This window comes from Mya arenaria, chromosome 12 (assembly GCF_026914265.1).
Source record: "Mya arenaria isolate MELC-2E11 chromosome 12, ASM2691426v1".
NCBI classification, from domain to species: Eukaryota; Metazoa; Mollusca; class Bivalvia; order Myida; family Myidae; genus Mya; species Mya arenaria.
The window spans coordinates 3,048,722-3,068,313 of NC_069133.1; the positions used below are offsets into that span (position 1 = coordinate 3,048,722).

The 19,592-nt window shown below is 32.3% G+C and overlaps 1 protein-coding gene and 1 long non-coding RNA gene across 21 annotated transcripts in view; one reads left to right on the forward strand and one right to left on the reverse strand.

Moving 5' to 3' along the window:
• Positions 1 to 19,592, reverse strand: part of LOC128211285 (dopamine receptor 1-like) — a 342,707-nt gene that overhangs the window by 284,670 nt on the left and 38,445 nt on the right. The gene's annotated exons all lie outside the window — the stretch shown is intronic.
• LOC128211288 (uncharacterized) lies at positions 16,870 to 18,107 on the forward strand. The gene is made up of 3 exons (XR_008257259.1): positions 16,870 to 16,926; positions 17,497 to 17,639; positions 17,997 to 18,107. It is a non-coding gene; the product is annotated as an uncharacterized LOC128211288 (long non-coding RNA).

Sequence of the window (19,592 nt, forward strand, 5' to 3'; positions counted from 1 at the left end):
GAAACTTTACCTCATACGGGAGGCTACTCTTTAAAGTTTTTAAAACACTCCATAACTAAAATGGTTTGTTTGCAAAGAGTGTCCGTTTTGAGGAACAAAACAATTATCGTACGTTTGTATTGTATGGCAAGTCGTAAAGGTTAAATATATTATTTGATATACTCCCTCTTTTACATTTTACATGATATGGTTTAACAGATTTGACCTTGACATAGCACTATTGCATCATTGGATCAGAATTGACAGCCGTTTGTTTAAGATCTCTGCAAGGGTATTATCGGTTGTATCCTGCAGAATAACTATTTCGGTAATCAATGACCACTCCGTATTACAGCGGTATTTTCCATAGACCGTTAAGTCCCAGAGGGTATTTATAACAAAAGCTCTAAATGAATCACATCAGACAAAAGATATGTGTCGTTAAATATAAACTAGATATAAATGCAAGAAGCGATGGGATGTATTATACGAGCCTTATAAAAAATAAAACGTCGATGATTGTATTACGCATTTTATACATCAATTACCCAAATAGTTTATCGGTTTAACACAGGATATACGAGACACTCGCTGAAGAAGAAAAAAAATAAAATACCTATATATTTTGGTATTAAAATAATGTCATTGAACGATCGGATGTTGATGTCGTATATGAAAATGAATGTGTCCCGAAATAAAAGATAAAATCAGAATGATTCTAGCTTTTCGATAGCACGACATTCTTATGAAAAGGCAGGATGAGGGTCGTGTCAAACACATTTTTACAGCTGTAAATCAGTGCCTGGTGTCAATTAAGTTCCTGTCTGTGATTACAAAATAATGATTAATCACCAATTTCCCGAGGGATAGAAGAAAATCCATAAGCGTATAATTCACTTTATTGTTGTGCTTTTTGAACGAAGTAATGACTGTATAGGAATAACTATTACGTAAATATTTGTTTCTCCTTGTAGCTTTTGATCAACTCATCCGGATATATGTACAGACTACAACAAATTTATATTTAGGGAAATGCTTTTCATAACAAATATGTATTCAGATATCATTTTATGACACTTTTGATTGCCAAGAAACACGAAGGTTATAATATAATAAAACTATACCGATTTTATTAATAGAATGTCAATACTGAGACTATTTCAAATCAAGGATTGTATTTGAAAGATTTTGTTACGAAATACAGACACATCTTTGTGATTCGATATGAAAAACAATGAGTATTCAAAGTAAGCCCTGCTTAGGACACATGTAAGTCGCAATCCAAAATGGTTTCAACCATTATTCAGCTTACATATATTTTCTTATTTTCAGTCATTCTAAAACAAATTTAACAGCATTACATTTGCAGCTCTTTCAAATTTATGGCAATTTGATGACCTTCCCTAATTACCCGCATGCTAAATATAAATACGGCATTTCCCTTTAATTATAGCTTAGAGCTTAAGCTCTAGGTACCTGTTGGGGATGCTGGGCAATAATAGTGACCACATAATAATGTAAGTACTTGTTTTTATGCTAATGAGCTTCGAAAAACATTTAAGTTTACATCCTGAAGAAAACTTAGATTAAACAAAAACGGCCCAAAATTTTGATTAACATTTCTGATAACAACACTGACAGGATTTCTAAGCGATTTGCATGCTTTTTAATGATAGTTTTATTGTGTTGTAAAAACAATGATAGCATAGTGTATTTGTTTCAATCGCTGTTTCATGTGCTTTTGATAAAGTAGATGTATTTTGTTACGTTTGCCGTAACATTTCCATTTCCAGCTGACATGTTCAAGATTGTTATTTTGTATCCATTACTTGTAATGCAATCTTGCGAAAAAGAATAATTTCTTCAAAATTTCAACATATATAATATGTTGTGATAATTATAAACTCTAAAAGACTGGTTTGCTGTATACCATGTGTGCTTGTCTCGTTATTTCTTCATTTTCTTGAAGTGATACTCGTATTTAAAATCAATACATACTAGGTACACATGTGCAAACATATATTTGGAGTGATACAACTATAGCTGCTTACTAAATAATTCCTTTTTGGAAAATATTGATTGCTGATAACAAGATAATAACCGTGTATTTAATAGCTGAAGTCGCACAAGTTTTAAATGACTGATGGGTTCTTAAATATTTACAGTGATTTCGTATCATAAGATAAAAATACCGTGTTTTCTGCATCTTTCGTTCGAACTGAACACGGTCTCCTTTTTAAGAACCATTGTTTACCATATTTATTGATCCTTGTCGGTTAATAAATAAAAATATTTAATTGTGGTACTCTTTCTTTGGGAGTGAGGGTGCATCTTAAACTCTGATTCTGCAATGTTATACTATTCGTGCAGCAGTATATAAAAGAACAACAGAAGCGCTAAATCCTTATTTCATAGGCTTTATCAGATACCATTGTTTAAAAACATTGCAGTTTTAAGAAAAGCTAAATCTGATTTAAAGACGTGCATACATTTTGTACTTATTGCCTCCTAATAGTTATTGAGATAAAAAACGCGAAATTAAGTACGCTGTTAAAACTCTGGATTATAAACCAATACACAATCTATCGAATAGGTAAATGTATTCAAAAACGTTCTATGAGAAAGGGGGAAAACATATGGTTTTTAAATAAATTAATTATTTTACTCAACGTGATCGAAATAGGTCTTTTGTTCTGGATTTAAATACTCTCCGTAATTGTCGCATTAGCGATTAGAATTTCAACTTCAATTTCAAGTGTTAACTACGTTGTCCGTTCACAACTACAATGCTATTAAAGTTATTTGGTTCTAGGAATATTCTGAAGCAACAAAAAATGATGTCAAAAATATAACGAGGTCGTTAATATTTATTCACATTGAGATATTTTATCATGGGATCACAATTGACATCCGTTTGTTTTGGGACTCTGAGACGGTGTTATCTGAAGTCGCATCGTTCTGAACAAAGCCTGTTTCGGTATTCGATGTTCTCTCGGCATTACATCAGTATTTTCCATAGTCAGTCTATTCCCAGACGTCATTTCCAACAAAAGCTTTAAATGAATCATGTCAAGCAAAAGACACGTGTCTTTGAATATAATCTAGCTATAAATGCAAGGCACGATGATTTATATTTCAGGATGCTTATACACAATTAAACATCGATGATTGTTGCCTGCAATTTATTCATCAATGTTACGGAATATGTTTCGTGTTTATACGATATACAAACTATAGAAACAAAAATAATGACGTTGCAATTTTCTTAATATTATGATACGATAAAAAGTACCATATTTAAGAGCTGACAGAAATAAAAAAAGTATAAGCTGACTGTCAAGGAACAATATATTGTTGATTTCTGCTAGTTTTTTTTCTACCTTTTATTACGGACATACATGAGCACGGTTGTGACCAAAAAAAGAAAAAAAATCATAAGGAGTCAAGTTATTTCAATAAATGACGTGTCTAAGAGAAGGCATTATTAGAGTCGAGTCAAACATATTTGTAAAGCTGTCAATTAGTGTATTTTGTCAATTAAGTTTGTGTCCTTGATTACAAAAGTAATGATTTATCACGAACAACGTTGTCACATTATTAATTACTGACTAGGACAACATAATAAAAATAGCAATCAGTTTATAAGTAAATCTGAAAGCGCAAAGGTTTGAATGCTTTTGTTCTGCCCGTATTTATTGTCATTTAATCGCAATTTCGTATACATTGGACTTACGTTGATTATGGTAAATAGGCATATTCGAATGAAGTCGTGGTTATTTTTTATTTTGATAAACAATCGGATTTGAAACCTGTTTATTTCCGTCAGATGTATACAATATGGAGTGCCTCTTCCAACCATGTGAATGACTTTTTCATAAATTGTACACTTCTAACATTTGTAAGCATTTTTTTCAATTTGTCTGTATGTTTTATATGTTTAACATATACATGGAATGTGTGGGATCGTGAAACGCATCTATTTGTCGATCTAACGCAATCGTTAAAAGTGTTCAACATGCGTGCCAAATGTAAGCGTGAAACAATTCACATATTTAAACTATTATTTTTTAATATTTTAATTGAAAGAACAAGGGTTAGGGATACATGTTTTTCTTTTTATAATTTATCTTCAAGTAGAACTAGGACTTAAATAACATATTGCAGCCCTGATGTGTTTAAAACAACGTATTTAGATCACCTGAATAGCTATAAAAATCTTGTCAACTTATCAAGACAGTTATTATAATTTCTTTTGTATGTTTAAAAACATAAAAGTTTTTTGTGCCTTTTTGAAAAACAAAAAATGTAAGTAAGCTTTTATACATATCAAAAGACTCCACCTATCTCTTACACTGCTTTACAAGACAATACTGTAAAATATTAATACATTATTAAATTTTAAATGATAAAATTGCAGATTTTTTAAAAGCTCAGTACCTAAAACGCTCAAGCCCGCAGTGAAGTTATAGCTGCTGATGCACAAAAATATTTTTTGATCATATTTAAAACCTTTCGTTCGTTAATCACTGCAACGAAGCATCCATTAGTGGTCATTAATGCTAATGTTTTGAAAGTTTGAAAAAATAAACTGGCAATCGGTCTTAAATAATGACTAAAATCATGACATGTAGGTAACCATTTTCCCATAAATATTCATAAAAAGAGAACCATACCCATATTAGGAAGTGAATGTCAATACTACAACTATTCTATATCACAGAATGCATTTGGAAGCATGTTACAAAAAACAATCACATCTCTGTGAATCAAAAGAAAAAAAAACAACGCTGAAGCACTCCAAGTCAATCCTGCTAAGGAAACAGGGAATTTTGTAATCCAAAATGGTTTTTGTTAATGTTTGGTTTTTTATGTGTGTTACATACATTTTTCTTATTTTCATTTATACTAAAACGAATTAACAACATTCCAAGACAAACATATAGAACTTCATGGTTATTAAATGACACTCTCTAATTGCGAACATGCTCAACATACATACTGCAATTCCCTGTAATTACACCTTAGGGCTGTTAACGTAGTGTACCTGTTCCGTATGACATGCAATAATAATAGCTATAAAATAACGTTAGTACTCCTACAATGCATAACAACGCAAACATGATAACGATAAAAAAACTGAAGATATCTGCAACATGGACGCTGGATAGATTCACTTACACAATTGATATAGTTTATATACAAAACTAATTGATATTCGATAGCTCCTTTTAAAATCCTTTTAAAATTTACTAAACAACTTATCGGGCGAATTTTGATTTATAAGTAAAACAAGAAATATGGAAACGTACAATAATTCAAATATAGAAAGTAAAGAGTTTTAGAAAACTCTCAATTCAACAAGAAAAAAACATAATATTGAGAATCTTTCAAAATTAAAGAAATAACCGAAAGTAATTCCGGAAAATATTAAATAATAAAAGCAAATCTGATGTTGAAGCATCATTAAAAGCCATATACAATAATTTCAAAATACTATATAAAACATAAAACAATTATAACGATGAAAAAACCTCACATCATAACCCATCTTTTGAGACACCGGAACATATTGATTATTTTCTCTTTCAACAAAAAATTGATAAAGAATTGGAGTTTGGTAAGGCTGGTGGTTTACATATTCTTCTAAACGAACACATCTACTTTAAATATGTTTGAATTGATATATGAAAAACTATTCAAGATAGAGTAAGATACTTGTTATATCCCTGAATCATAGACAAAGGGAGTTATTCGACCTATATTTAAAAATGGTAGCCCACTAGGTGCTTAAAGGTTTAGGCCGATTACACTTTTAAGTTGATTAGGTAATTGATTCACAGCAGTTCTTCATTATCGCCTTTTGCTGACAATAAAGACCAACGAAATGAAGTTCACGCTGGATTTCCTTCAAACAACTCGTCAACTCTTTTCCAGCTCCTGTTTTCGTATACTAAACAAAAAGAAGCTACATCTAACTTCTTAAGACATTAATATCAGATATCAGATATAATTTGTTTAAATACATTGCATTTTTAAGAAAGACTTAATCTGTTTTTAGAAATATGCATTCATTTCTGAACAAAAAACCTCCTTATATTTATCTAGAAAAACACCTAGCGTTGAAGTTACCTTGTATTTTTTATTATGGATCGATACACAATGTGCCGTTTAAGGTGCAAATGTTCCCAAAATTACTCATTGAAAAAAAGATAGTAAACATATGGTGTTGGGAATATATTTATAAATTCAACAATATTAGACTAAGACTACGGTATTCGCTTTTAGATCTCTTCATTTGCAGTTTTGATCTTGATTTTATCTACAATGCATTTTTAAGTGTGTTTTTTTTCTATTTATTTTGTAGGATATTCTGAGACACAATGGAATGTGTTTGTAAAATTGCATTGCCGTCAACAGTTTTTCGAACTGAGATATATTAACATATAATCACAATGGTCATCTGTTTGTTTGGGAACTAAGAGGTGATGTTATCTAAAGCGGCGTCGTTTTGAACATCTGTTCAGACTCTGTTTCGATGTTCATTCGAAATTACAGCATTTTGTTCAATAGAAGGTCTATTCCCAGGAGGGTATTTACAACAAAATTATAAATGAATCATACCAGACATAAGACATGCGTGTGAATATAAATTAAAGTCAGAATTTGTTATGTTACTGGAGGCTTATGCAATATTAAACATCGACTATTCTGTTCTGTAACTAAAAGGTTATCGCTTTTGCAAGAGCAATACAAAGCTATCATTTTAAATGAAAAGGAATAATATGTTGTTGTTGTTTTTATATAGTAATTATTCCAACTAGATACGCTGTTTTTCCATACAAAAAGAAAGCCTCATCGAAATTAACAATGTTCATATCATACACATTATGTAACAAAATAATAGTATAATTTTTAGTAGCTGACGGTCATGGAACCATCGATTGTTGTCCTCTGCTAGTTTTGAACACTATTATGAAAATATACATACTAATGATTGCGACCTTCGCCATTAAAACCCCAGGATTGAATCAAAAGGATTTAGGTAATTACAATGCGTGGCATTCCTAAGTAAAAGCATGGTTTGGGTCGTGTCAGATCCGTTCATACAGCTGTAAATCATTGTATTTGTGTCAATTAAGTTCCTGTCAGTGATTACAAAATCATGATGAATCACCAATCTCTCCAGGCATATAATACATTTTATTGTTTTGCATTAAGTAAAAGGTAATAACCAATGATCTTTTTGCAATCTTTATTTTCAAAGCTACCCATCATCTCAGTAAAAATGTTGAGCAATAAATTACAAAATTGGAACGTGTTGATGCATTACTCTATTACAGAGTACGGCTATTGGACAAAAATATATATACAAAATATTATACAAATGCAGTTAAATATAAAATATATGAGCAATATCTTGACGCTTTTGAACACGGGAAATCGTTCTCACTTAGTCATTAATTGAAAACCACATTGGTAAAGGAAATTTGTTCATCATTAAAATAATATAAGACGTACTACTCCAGTATGTGTTATCTGAATAGAGTCACCAACGGAGAGAGTTGCAGTCAGTAACCACAATATATATCAACAGACGAATGGCTGTAGCGGTGCGAAGGTGATGTCAAGTGTCGTTTTTTAATAAAACAATGAAAAAAAATGGCACCCCAGTTGTAAAAACCTAAAACTTAACCCTCTTTAGAATCACATAGCAATGGCAAAAACAAAAGTGAACTGAAGACACTAACGTATAAACACCGTAGACACAAAAACAAACACCACAAACAGATGACACACGCATCAACATAGCTTGACCGATATATGATGAGCTAACCACCTTGAATTAATTATTAGATTGTTCATTGTATATTTCAACAGCATTCATATAGTGTAAAATGACATTGACAGAGATTTGTGACCAGCATAAGACGTCAACATATGTCTATCATAAACAGATCAGTATTCAGGTGTGTCGTTCATTCATGTTCGCTTCCATGATTATATTTGATGACATGTTTTCCGGCGATTACTACATGTCATATTTTTTTCATTGAAACCTTGCTTGCGTCCTCTTATTCAGACCATTGTCTTGTTGTAGTATGGACCCGCTGTTTTCTGTTTCTATGATTGCACTGATATGTGTTGATCTGTCTTCCAAATGAGTAAGATACAACTGATAAAACCAAGGACATTTTCTGTACATACATGTTTTTGATCTGTCCTCATTTTACAGCACTATTACTGGATAGTCCAGAACCAGGAAAGGTAACAAAACAAATAAAAACAGGGGTATCTATGGTACAAATCAAATTACTTTCTTTCGTGCAAATCAAATTACAGACTAAAACAACTGCTCGAATATATGTTATATCATCAAGTGTATTTCTTAACTGTTGAACTTTGTAGAACAAACTTCGCAGAAATTCAAACAAAAAAACAATGATTTTGATTTACCCTGCCAACGCGTAAAACAGTGCCAGCAAGCAAGCGTGGCCTTCTCTTTTAATCTGGAAAACGAATCAAGCGAACCAGAGTGATCTCTGACAGAGATCCACGTATCATGAAACAAACTGATTAAATACAATTGTTATTCTAAATTGTGTTTACATGTTCGACATTTCCAATTTTCATTAATTAAATGGTGACTGTGTTATTTGGTCATTTATTCCTGCTTTATTTAATTTAAAATTGCTTTCGTGAACTATTTTCTATTATTTGGAACATACACAGTCTTGCCGCATCATGTTTTCCTAAAGTCAATGAAGCCAATGGTACAAAATACTCCTAACTCCTTTGGTTAAGTTAAATTTTAACAGTTTTTTTTCTAGTTTTCGTCTACAATGGCTTTTACGTGAGAAACATTGACAGCATAGTTAATCCAAACCAGTGAAAAATTCATAGCTACATTTGCTCCTGTGTACAATATACTATGTATTTGCGTTATTAATTGCAATGTAAAAGGCAAAACTCAGATTAGAATGAGCGTATTTTCTAGCGCTTCATAAAAATGAAAAGCATGTTTTTCCTAAACACTTTCTTCATAATAAAATTAGTCTGTTTAATCAATAGAAACGCGTGGCACTTCCACCTAGAATATATTTACTTTGCATACTTAAGTGAAAGAGTTAAGTGAAGTTAAACACCGTTAATGGTCAATAAATTCATTTGCATTAGGCCGGAATTAAGCAAACTTATAACTGAGCAGAACATATATTTATCTCCAAAATAGTTATGTAATATGTTTGTTTGATGGAGGTTTTAGAACCGAATTCAAAGTAAAGCAACGTTTAAATGTTTGCATCAGTCATACTTAAAATATAAATCTAAAAGTAGAATTCTCATTTTTAAAAATAGTTAAAACATCGCTCTAACACATCCGGGCATTTTTCACATAGTACCTCAAGCAAGCTTTCATTGAGGTAAATGAACATATTTTTAAAAATAAAGTTTAATGGTCAAAGTTTTTGTATAAACCAGTTTTGAATATATTGAACTGTACATAACCTTAAAGTTATTTGGTAGCTCTTGTAGTTACATTAATATGTGTTTTAATTGGTTGAAACAATATTTCAATTATACATTTGTACACTATTCTGATGCAAACATCAATTCTTGCATGATAAATTGCCGCGTAATAAATATATGATAGTTCAATACAGTAAGATTTCACTACAATTTGTTAGAGTATCTTAAACATATTACCACGCACTTCTATTATCAAATGCACCTTTTAACTATACTTTAACTAGAAGATATTTGTAGAATTGTAGTACGTCGTGTACGGCTTTATCTTTCTTTATAGCCAATTCAAAAGATTTGCAGATCTAAATCGGTGCTAGACATGAGTAGAAGACGTAATGTTATATTTATGTAATGCAAATGTGTTTCGAAATTTCATTCGCATACGCATTGATGATATGAATCATATGGATCTATATTAAGTGCAGAAAATATATCTTACACGCGATGCGATATAAAGCTTCTAAATATAAAGCATTTACTGTTGATCAATTTCAAACCGAGATGATATTTGTATTTCATATTATTATTGTATTTGTGATGTTATGAATATGTCACAAAATAACGTCGTTTTCAAGTTTCAGTTAGCGTTCATTAATTAGCATAGCAAATGAAAACGTAAAAAGAATTTTGTTATGCGTTGACTACGTCTCAAAATAATGTCAAAATATATTCTACACAGTTTCAGGTAAAAACAATGAATACTTATTCAAATAATGAATAAAATATAAAACGAATCAAAGAATACCCCTCGAAAACCAAACATAAATGTAATGTTATGATAATTATGAAAGTAGAAGGTTTGCTGTATAATATTTGCATATATATCGTTATTTCGTCATTATCGTAAAGTAAATTTTAAAACAAAGTCATTGAAACATCATAGAGTTCGTTTTGCCGTATACAAAACAAAAGAAAAGGTACATCTAACTTTTTTTCAGACATTATCAAATACCATTTCTTTGAATGCATTACATTTTTAAGATAAACTAATTCTGTTTTTAGAAATGTCCATACATTCCTGTACTTATTGCCTCCTTATATTTATTTGGATAAACACCCGGCGTTGAAGTAATCTATTGATTCTATGGATTATGAATTGATACACAATATGTCAAAGTGGCAAATTATCTCAAAATTGCTCTTCGAGAAAGGGGGGAAAACATATGGTGTTGTGAATTTGTATATTCATACCTCAACAATATTTGAGAAAGACTACGTTATTGGCTTTAAGTCCTCTTTTTTTGTTGCATTATTGATCTTAATTTCCATTTACAATGCTTCTTTTTTCGTTTATTAATTTTCCAATTATTTGTAGGGATATCCTGAAACACCAACAAATGTGTTCTTTAAAACAACATAATCATCAACATTATTACACACTGAGATATTGTAGCATATGATTACAATTGACATCCGTTTGTTTTGTTTATTTTATCTGAAGCGGCGTCGTTTTGAACAACTGTTTAAACTCTGTTTCGATGATCATTCGACATTATAGATTTGTCCATAGAAGGACTACTTAAGGGTATTTACAACAAAACTCTAAATAAGTCATACCAGACATTATACATGTGCCGTTGACTATAAATTAGATATTAATGAAAGACACAATTGGAAATGTTATAGGAGTCTTATGCAATATTAAACACATAATCTGTTCTGTTCTGTTCTGTAAGTGAATCTTTAACTCTTCTGCAAGGGCAACTAAGAAAATATTATTGCAAATGAAAAGGAATACTAATTTAATTTAGTAGAGTACAGCTATTGGGGCTGATTGTTGTATAACTCTTTTGTGGGATACGGATATTGGGGCCTATTGTTATATAACCCTATTGTTGAGTATGGCTATTGGGGCCTATTGTTATATAACTCTATTGTAGAATTCGGCTATTGGGGCCAATTGTTGATTACTCTATTGTGGAGTACGGCCTTTTGGGGACCTTCTGTTGGTTTACTCTATTCTGGAGTTCGGCTTTTGGAGCCAATTGTTATATAACTCTATTGTGAAGAATGGCTATAGGGGCCTTATGTTATATTACTCTATGGTGGAGTTCGGCTATTGGGGCCAATTGGTATATAACTCTATTGTAAAGTTCGGCTATTGGGGCCTATTGTTATAAAACTATATTGTAGAGATCGGCTATTGAGGCCTATTGTTATATAACTCTATTGTAGAGTTGGGCTATTGGGGCCTATTGTTATATAACTCTATTGTAGAGTTGGGCTATTGGGGCCTATTGTTATAAAACTCTATTGTAGAGATCGGCTATTGGGGCCTATTGTTATAAAACTCTATTGTAGAGTTGGGCTATTGACCTATTGTTATATTACTCTATTGTAGAGTTGGGCTATTGGGGCCTATTGTTATAAAACTCTATTGTAGAGATCGGCTATTGGGGCCTATTGTTATATAACTCTACTGTAGAGTTCGGCTATTGGGGCCTATTGTTATATAACTCTATTGTAGAGTTGGGCTATTGGGGCCTATTGTTATATAACTCTATTGTAGAGTTCGGCTATTGGGGCCTATTGTTGTTTTACTCTTTTGTGGAGTACAGCTATTCGGGGCTATTGGGGCCTATTGTTATATAACTCTATTGTAGAGTTGGGCTATTGGGGCCTATTGTTGTTTACTCTATTGTGGAGTACGGCTTTTTGGGGACCTTCTGTTGGTTTACTCTATTCTGGAGTTCGGCTATTGGGGCCTATGGTTATAATACTCTATTGTGGAGTTCGGCTAATGGAGCCTATGGTTATATTACTCTATTGTGGAGTATGGCTATTGGGGCCTATTGTTATATAACTCTATTGTAGAGTTCGGCTATTGGGGCCTATTGTTGTTTTACTCTTTTGTGGAGTACAGCTATTCGGGGTCTTTTGTTATTTTACTCTATTGTGGAGTACGGCTATTGTAGCCTTTTGTTTTATAACTCTATTGTAAAGTGACTATTGGGGTCGATTGTTGTTTTACTCTATTGGGGAGTTTTGCAATTGGGACATATTGTTATTATAAATTACTCTATTGTTGAGTGACCTCTTTTGTGGAATGTTTGCATTTGCCGATAGTTGTTTAACTCTTTTGTGGAGTAGAGCTATTTGGGCCTTTTTGTTGTATTACGCTATGGTGGGGTACAGCTATTGACGCCTAATTTTAGATTACCTCGATTGTGGTGTGCGGCTTTTTGGGCCGAGTAGTTTATACTCTTTTGTTGAGTAAAGCTGTTGGGGCTGATGCTTGTATTACTCTATTGCTGAGTACGGCTATAAGGACCTATTGTTATATTGCTCTATTGTGGGGTTTGGCTATTAAGATCGATTGTTGTTTTTCACTCTATTGTCGAGTACGGCTATTGGAACGTATTGTTGCATTACTCTATTACAGAGTACGGCTATTGAAACCTATCACGGTATTACTCTATTAATGAGTATGAAATTTCGAGCCCATTTTTGTTATAGTCTTTTGTGTATTTCAGTCTTTTGGAGGCTGATTGTGGTACAACTCTAAATTGTAGAGTACGGCCCTGGAGCCTATTGTTGTTTGACTCTGTTGCTGAATACGGCTATTGGGGTCGATGGTGGTATTACTCTATTGTGGAGTAGGCTATTGGATCCAGTTACGGTATTCCGCTATTCTGAATATGGCTTTTCGGAACCTATTGTTGTACATTGTTGCATTACTCTATTGTGGAGTTCGGCTATTGGGGCAGATTTTTGTAATAACCTATTGCAACCTATTCTTGTAATTCTCTTATGTGGAGTATGGCTATTTAGGCCAATTTGTTGTATTCCTGATGTAGAGTACAGCTTTTCGAGTCTATTGTTGTATTAGCCTATTTTAAAGTACAGCTGTAGGCGCCTATTGTTTTGTTGCTCTATAGTAGAGTACAGCTGTTGAAGCCTGTTGTTGTATTACTCTATTGTAAAAGTACAGCTATTGGGAGCCTATTGTTGTATTGCTCTATTGTGAGGTACAACTATTGGGAGCCTGTTGTTGTGATGCTCTGTAGTAGAGTACAGCTGTTGGAGCCTAATGTTGTATTACTCTGTTGTAGAGTGCAACAGTTGTGGCCTAATGTTGTATTACTCTGTTGTAATGTACAGCTGTTGGGAGCCTGTTGTTGTATTACTCTATTGTAAGGCACAGCTATTGGGAGCCTATTGTTGTATTGCTCTGTAGTACAGTACAGCTGTTGGAGCTTAATGTTGTATTACTCTGTTGTAGATTGCAACAGTTGGAGCCTATTGTTGTATTACTTTTTTGTAAAGTGTAGCTGTAGGAGCCTATTGTTGTATAACTCTATTGAAAAGTACAACTGATTCAGCCTGTTGTGGTATTCCTGTGGTTAGAGTCCAACTGTTGGAGCCTTTTGTTGTATTCGTCTATTGTAGAGTACAGTTGTTGGAGCCTATTGTTGATTTACTCTATTTGGGAGTACATCTGTTGAAGCCTATTGTTGTATTCCTCTGTTGGAGCCTGTTGTTGTATTTCTATGTGGTAGAGTACAGCGGTTGGTGCCAATTTTGGTTTTAATCTGTTGTAGAGAACACCAGGTGGAGCCTGTTGTTATATTCCTCATCTTGCGGATAACACAACGCAATAATTTCACGGATAACTTATGCTAACCTGAATTACGCAGTATTTTTTATAAGTTTTTATCCCACCCTACCTCACCCAATATTAGGCCAGTGCGTTTTACTTAACATACATAATAAGGTTCTTTCCATTTTCGCTTAAACGCCATGCCTGCTTTTGTTAATATTATTTTTTTATTATCATTTTACTTTTTGCTATAATGTTATCTTACATTTGCTATACTGTTATCTTACCATTTGCCTTACATAATGCATTCTGTATTATTTGATATGTTTTATTGGAGGGCGTTTTATTTACCTCCAACTTTGTTTCGGCCATGTATATTGTTCGTTTGTAACGATATACGTCATTTAATGTGAATAAATGACATTCTTTTCAATTTCCATCCTTGTTTGTCAATTACTCGAAACAAATGAACTCAACTCATACTTTTAAGAGAGAACTCATAAAATATGTTTTTGAATTGTTAATATAATAATCGCTTCGAAAAAAAGCCTCATCGAAATTGAAAAGTAAATATCATAAACATTATATAAGAAGCACGAACTGCTGGATAGAATGTAATGTTTTTAACAAAACGATAGGGTCGTGTCAGACCCATTTGTACAACTGTAAATCAGTGTCTTGTGTCAATAAAGTTCCGGTCATTGATTACATAATCATGATGAATCACCTATCTCTCCACGGATAAAAGAAAATCCATTGGCATATAACACATTTTATTGTTTTGCTTTTAGAAAGAAGCAATAACTTTTGGTTTTCTGTAATCTTTATTTTCAAAGCTACTCATTACCTAAGGGAAAAGGTTAAGCATTAAATTACCTAATATTATTCAAATATAATAAAATATAAAATATATCAGCGATATTGTTGCGCCTTTTAACACGGGAAATGTTCTCACTTAGTTTTTTATTGGAAAACCCATTCATCAAGGAAATTCGTTCATCATTAACGGATAATGAGATGTACTAGTTCAGTATGTGTTATCCTAATAGCCTCACTAACATGGACATTCGCAGACGGTAACCACAAGATATATCAACAGACGAATGGTTGTATCCGTGTGAAGGCGATGTCAAATATATGTCAGGCTTGTCGTGTCGCATTTATCTTTTTTTAAAGTGTCGGTTGTTAATTAAACAATTAACAACTACAAGGACACCCAAGTAGTAAAACAATAAATTTTAACCCTCTTTAAAGACAAACGGCATTGGTTCAAAGAAAAATGAACTAGAGACACTTACGTATAAACAACACATACAAAAATACAGACACCACAAATGGACGACGCACGCATCAAATTAGCTTGACCGATATATGATGTGATTACCGCCTTGGATTACTTATTTGTTTGTTCATTGTATATTTTAACAGCATTCGTATAGTGAAAAATGACATTGACATAGATTTGTTACCAGCATTACAGGTAACATATGTTTATCTTGAACAGATCCGTATTCAGGATTGTCTTTCATTTATGTTCGCTTTCATCACGATTATATTTTATAAGATGTTTTCCGGCGATTACTACTAATATTTTTATTAAAACCTTGCTTGCGTCCTCTTATTCATACATTTGTTTTGTTATTGTAGTATGGATCCGCTGTTTTCTGCTTCTATGCTTGCATTGATATGTGTTTAAATGAACAAGAAACCACAGGTAAAAACAAGGACATCTTTTGTACAAACATGTTATTGATCTGTCCTCATTTTACAACACTGTAACTGGATGGCCCTGAATCAGAGAAGGTAACACGAATATTAACACAGTGACATCTTTAGTAAATATAATTATATATGCAATAGTAATTTTACACCACCGTCACGGGATGACACGGAACCAGTAATGGTAACATAACAAATGAATTCAGGGACATCTTTAGTAAATATAGGTATTTATTCAGTCCTCATTTTACAACATTGTCACGGGATGGCACGGAAACAGGAAAAGTGGTGCAACAAATGGCTTCAGGGAAATCTTTTGTTAAAGCAAGTACTTATTTAGTCCTAATGTTGACGACTCTGTCACTGGATGGCCCAGGAACAGGAAATGTAGTTCATATAAAAGATACCACAAACATGTTATACATTACAATTATACTAAGAATTCTCTTGTATTTCAAAGCACGTGTATTACGAAACCAAAACATGTATTGGTGAATCGATATGAATGAATGCTTGAGCATTCCCAGTCAATCCCTTTATGAGAAACATGGAATTTCGCAATCTAGAACGGTTTGAATTACGTTTTGGATTATTGTATGTGTAAAGTCCATACACTCTATTAAACGTAATTTGAACTTCATCGCTATTTAATGTCACTCTATAATTCCTAAAATGCTTAATATGGATGGCTCCAATTCCTTAGAATTACATCATTTGTGTTAGCAATTAATCTGCGATAAATATTGTCTTAAGGTATTAGCCATGTAATACAACTCGGGAAACATCGGGTAACATCGACATTTATCGCCACTCGCCGTAACAGATCGCGACGAACATCGGGCGTATTCGGCCTGTACCGGATGTTGCTATTTTTAGAAACAGAAGGTATTTCCCGGCTATTCATAGGTCAATAATGGAATTTCTACATCGTAGGATTTGAAAACATTGTGATGTTTTTCTCATGAATTTACGTTTAAAATAAATAAACATCAAAAGTACACGCTGACAGTTGATTACGATACATCTAACAATTTGAGTCATTACAGTAAAACATGGATTATAAGAGAAATATACGCGTAAGAGAAGATTTTCTCTCGAAAAGACGAACTGTCAACAATCGGCATGGAACTGGGATATTCAGATATTCGTATCAAAGGGCTCTGAATGTAAGTATCCTTGAGCAGTTTTGTACGTTGATGTGTTCAAAAACGTTTGTTTTTTAATTTATCTTTGGAATCCTTAAATCATTTTTATTAGCTAAATGTTTAGACAGCATGCTCATATTTTACATGTACTTATGTACATGTTACATATTTTTATATGTACTTATGTACATAACTTATGTTTAAGATATGATATGAGTATGTAATCTTTAAATTGACTGTTTTATCTTAGAAAAATATTAAACTTAAATTTTTGTTTAAAAATTATGTGTTTTGGTACGTGACCTATTTCTAACATACAACAATACATGTACATGCCCGTTATTTGTTTACAAAATGCATATTTCCAAAATTAACCTGTGAAAAAAAGTTGTATATGGTTTGGGGCTTGAAGCCGCATCTGCTAGGACACTATTGACATTCATTGGCTTGGTGTAGGTCTCGTAAAAACCCCATACTGTTGTGAATCATTATCAACCATATGCACAACAACTACACATTTGTGCCTACCAACCCTTACTCCTACGGTGGTAGTTTCTGCTGGTTGATAATCAGAAGTCTAATTTCTTTCAGGCAGGAAAATGACTGAATATTACTTAGTCAACAACACTGGGTTATGAAGAATTCCAGCCTGCATTAAATACTATGTTGGATCCTTGAGAGCGGATTTGACAGCCATGTCCATCCACAAGGCAGTCGCATCTGATCGAGATAATGTGAGTATTTCATATAAAACATATTTGACTTGGTTTTTGTTTTTATAAACACACTGTATTCAATAATCAAGTGGTGGTGGTGGTGGTGGTGATGGTGGTCAAGTGGTGGTGGTGGTGGTGGTGGTGGTGGTGATGATGATGATGATGATGATGATGACGGTGATGAATTTTATTGATAAATTTAATAATTTTCTTTATATATATATATACATGTATGTATCAGCTTGTTGTTGTTTTTTCAAAATAATGTCGAGAAATATTAAACTGTTTATATTTTATTTTGTATATGTATGGCAGTATAATTATCTATACTAATTAGTTAGAAAGGCTTTAAAGTACAACTTTTTTCCTTTACAGCACTAAACATTCTTGATGGGTAAAGTACCTGAAGGTGCATGAAAACCAAATCAGCATTGACTCAGCATTGAGTAGTTATCATCTGTGCACACACTACAAGTACAAAGCATGTGAACAGAGCAAACTTCAACTGTTGAAGAGTGAATAATAATTGTGAAAAAAACTAATTGTTAGAATACCAATGACAAAATAAAACAGATAGAATACCAATGACAAAATAAAACAGATAGACATCAAATTACCCACAGAAATTGTTTACATGTTATAATATTTAAAAAAAAACAACATTAGTTGAGAACTTTCACTCTGATATTTTTGGAGCGGCGAGCCCACTTAGTGTTCTTGTTTCTTCACATATTTTAGTTTAAAAGTACACTCATTTGTTTTAAACTCTGTATTCTGAGTTAGTATCATAAGTAAAACTCATTTATTTGAAAGAGTACATTTTATGAATGAGTCCAATTAAGCTTTATAAATTTTTACAAGAAAAAGGTTGATTTTTAAGCATTTTATTAGCTATGAAAATATATGGTAACATGACATTATGTATATTTTCTTCAAAACTGGACGGTAAACTATCATAAATTGTCTTTTAAATTGTTCAATAGACATCATAGATAATAATTAAAATGATTTCAGCAGCTTGCCTTATAGATAACTATTTTTTATGAATTTTATAAAACTGCTTTATATTTTCAAACATCGAAAAACTGCTCTTTTCCGAAGAATCATAAGATCAATCAAAATGATTTTTTTCCATGTGTATCAATTATGTGTTCGTTTGAACTTTAGTTTTCTGTTAACTGAAGTTTATTTTACCAGAAACTGTTGTGTTTATTTCATAATCTCTGATAATGCGAAAAAAAATCAAATATAGGCAAAATATTTACTTGTCGCTCTTTGTAGCCCTTTGAGTTTGGGGGTGGGTGTAATGAAACATAAATAACTTTTTTAATTCACGGTAAAAATCTTCAAAATTTGGATAAAAGTCCCATAGTGTACCGTGATTATAACTATGTTGTCGGTTAAAGCTTTTAAAAAAGTGTGTATTACGCGGCTAATACCTTAATTACTTACATTGTTGCAACATTGTTACAGCTACATTTATTTCTCGTTTTGATTTTCGTTAAATCTTTATTTGAATGGTATTGCTTATTTTCTATCGATATTATTAGAAGACAAATGTTTGTTTTTCTTGATTTTCTTATTAACATATTTAAAGACATTTACTAAAATGCAAACGATTCAATGATGTCATCATAAATATAATATAAAGTGTGACAAGGCGATTAAAAAGGAGGCTAACGTCATCATTGTTTACTATATATGTTGTGATTTTCACTGGATTTAATCAAAACATTTAAAAAAATATCCAGCGGAATTAAAATATGGGATTTATCATTTTTAATGATTTCGTTTAACACATTTCTGCATTACCAGAGAGCGGAAAACGGCTTTATTTATGGTGTTCATCAGCGTTACAAATAAAAAAGGCCGGGTATATCGTTAATTTTGACAAGAAATATGAGTTTAGTAAATAATTTATCAAGCGAGTTTAGCGGATCTCATCTATCTGAACTCATGTAAAAATGCCAT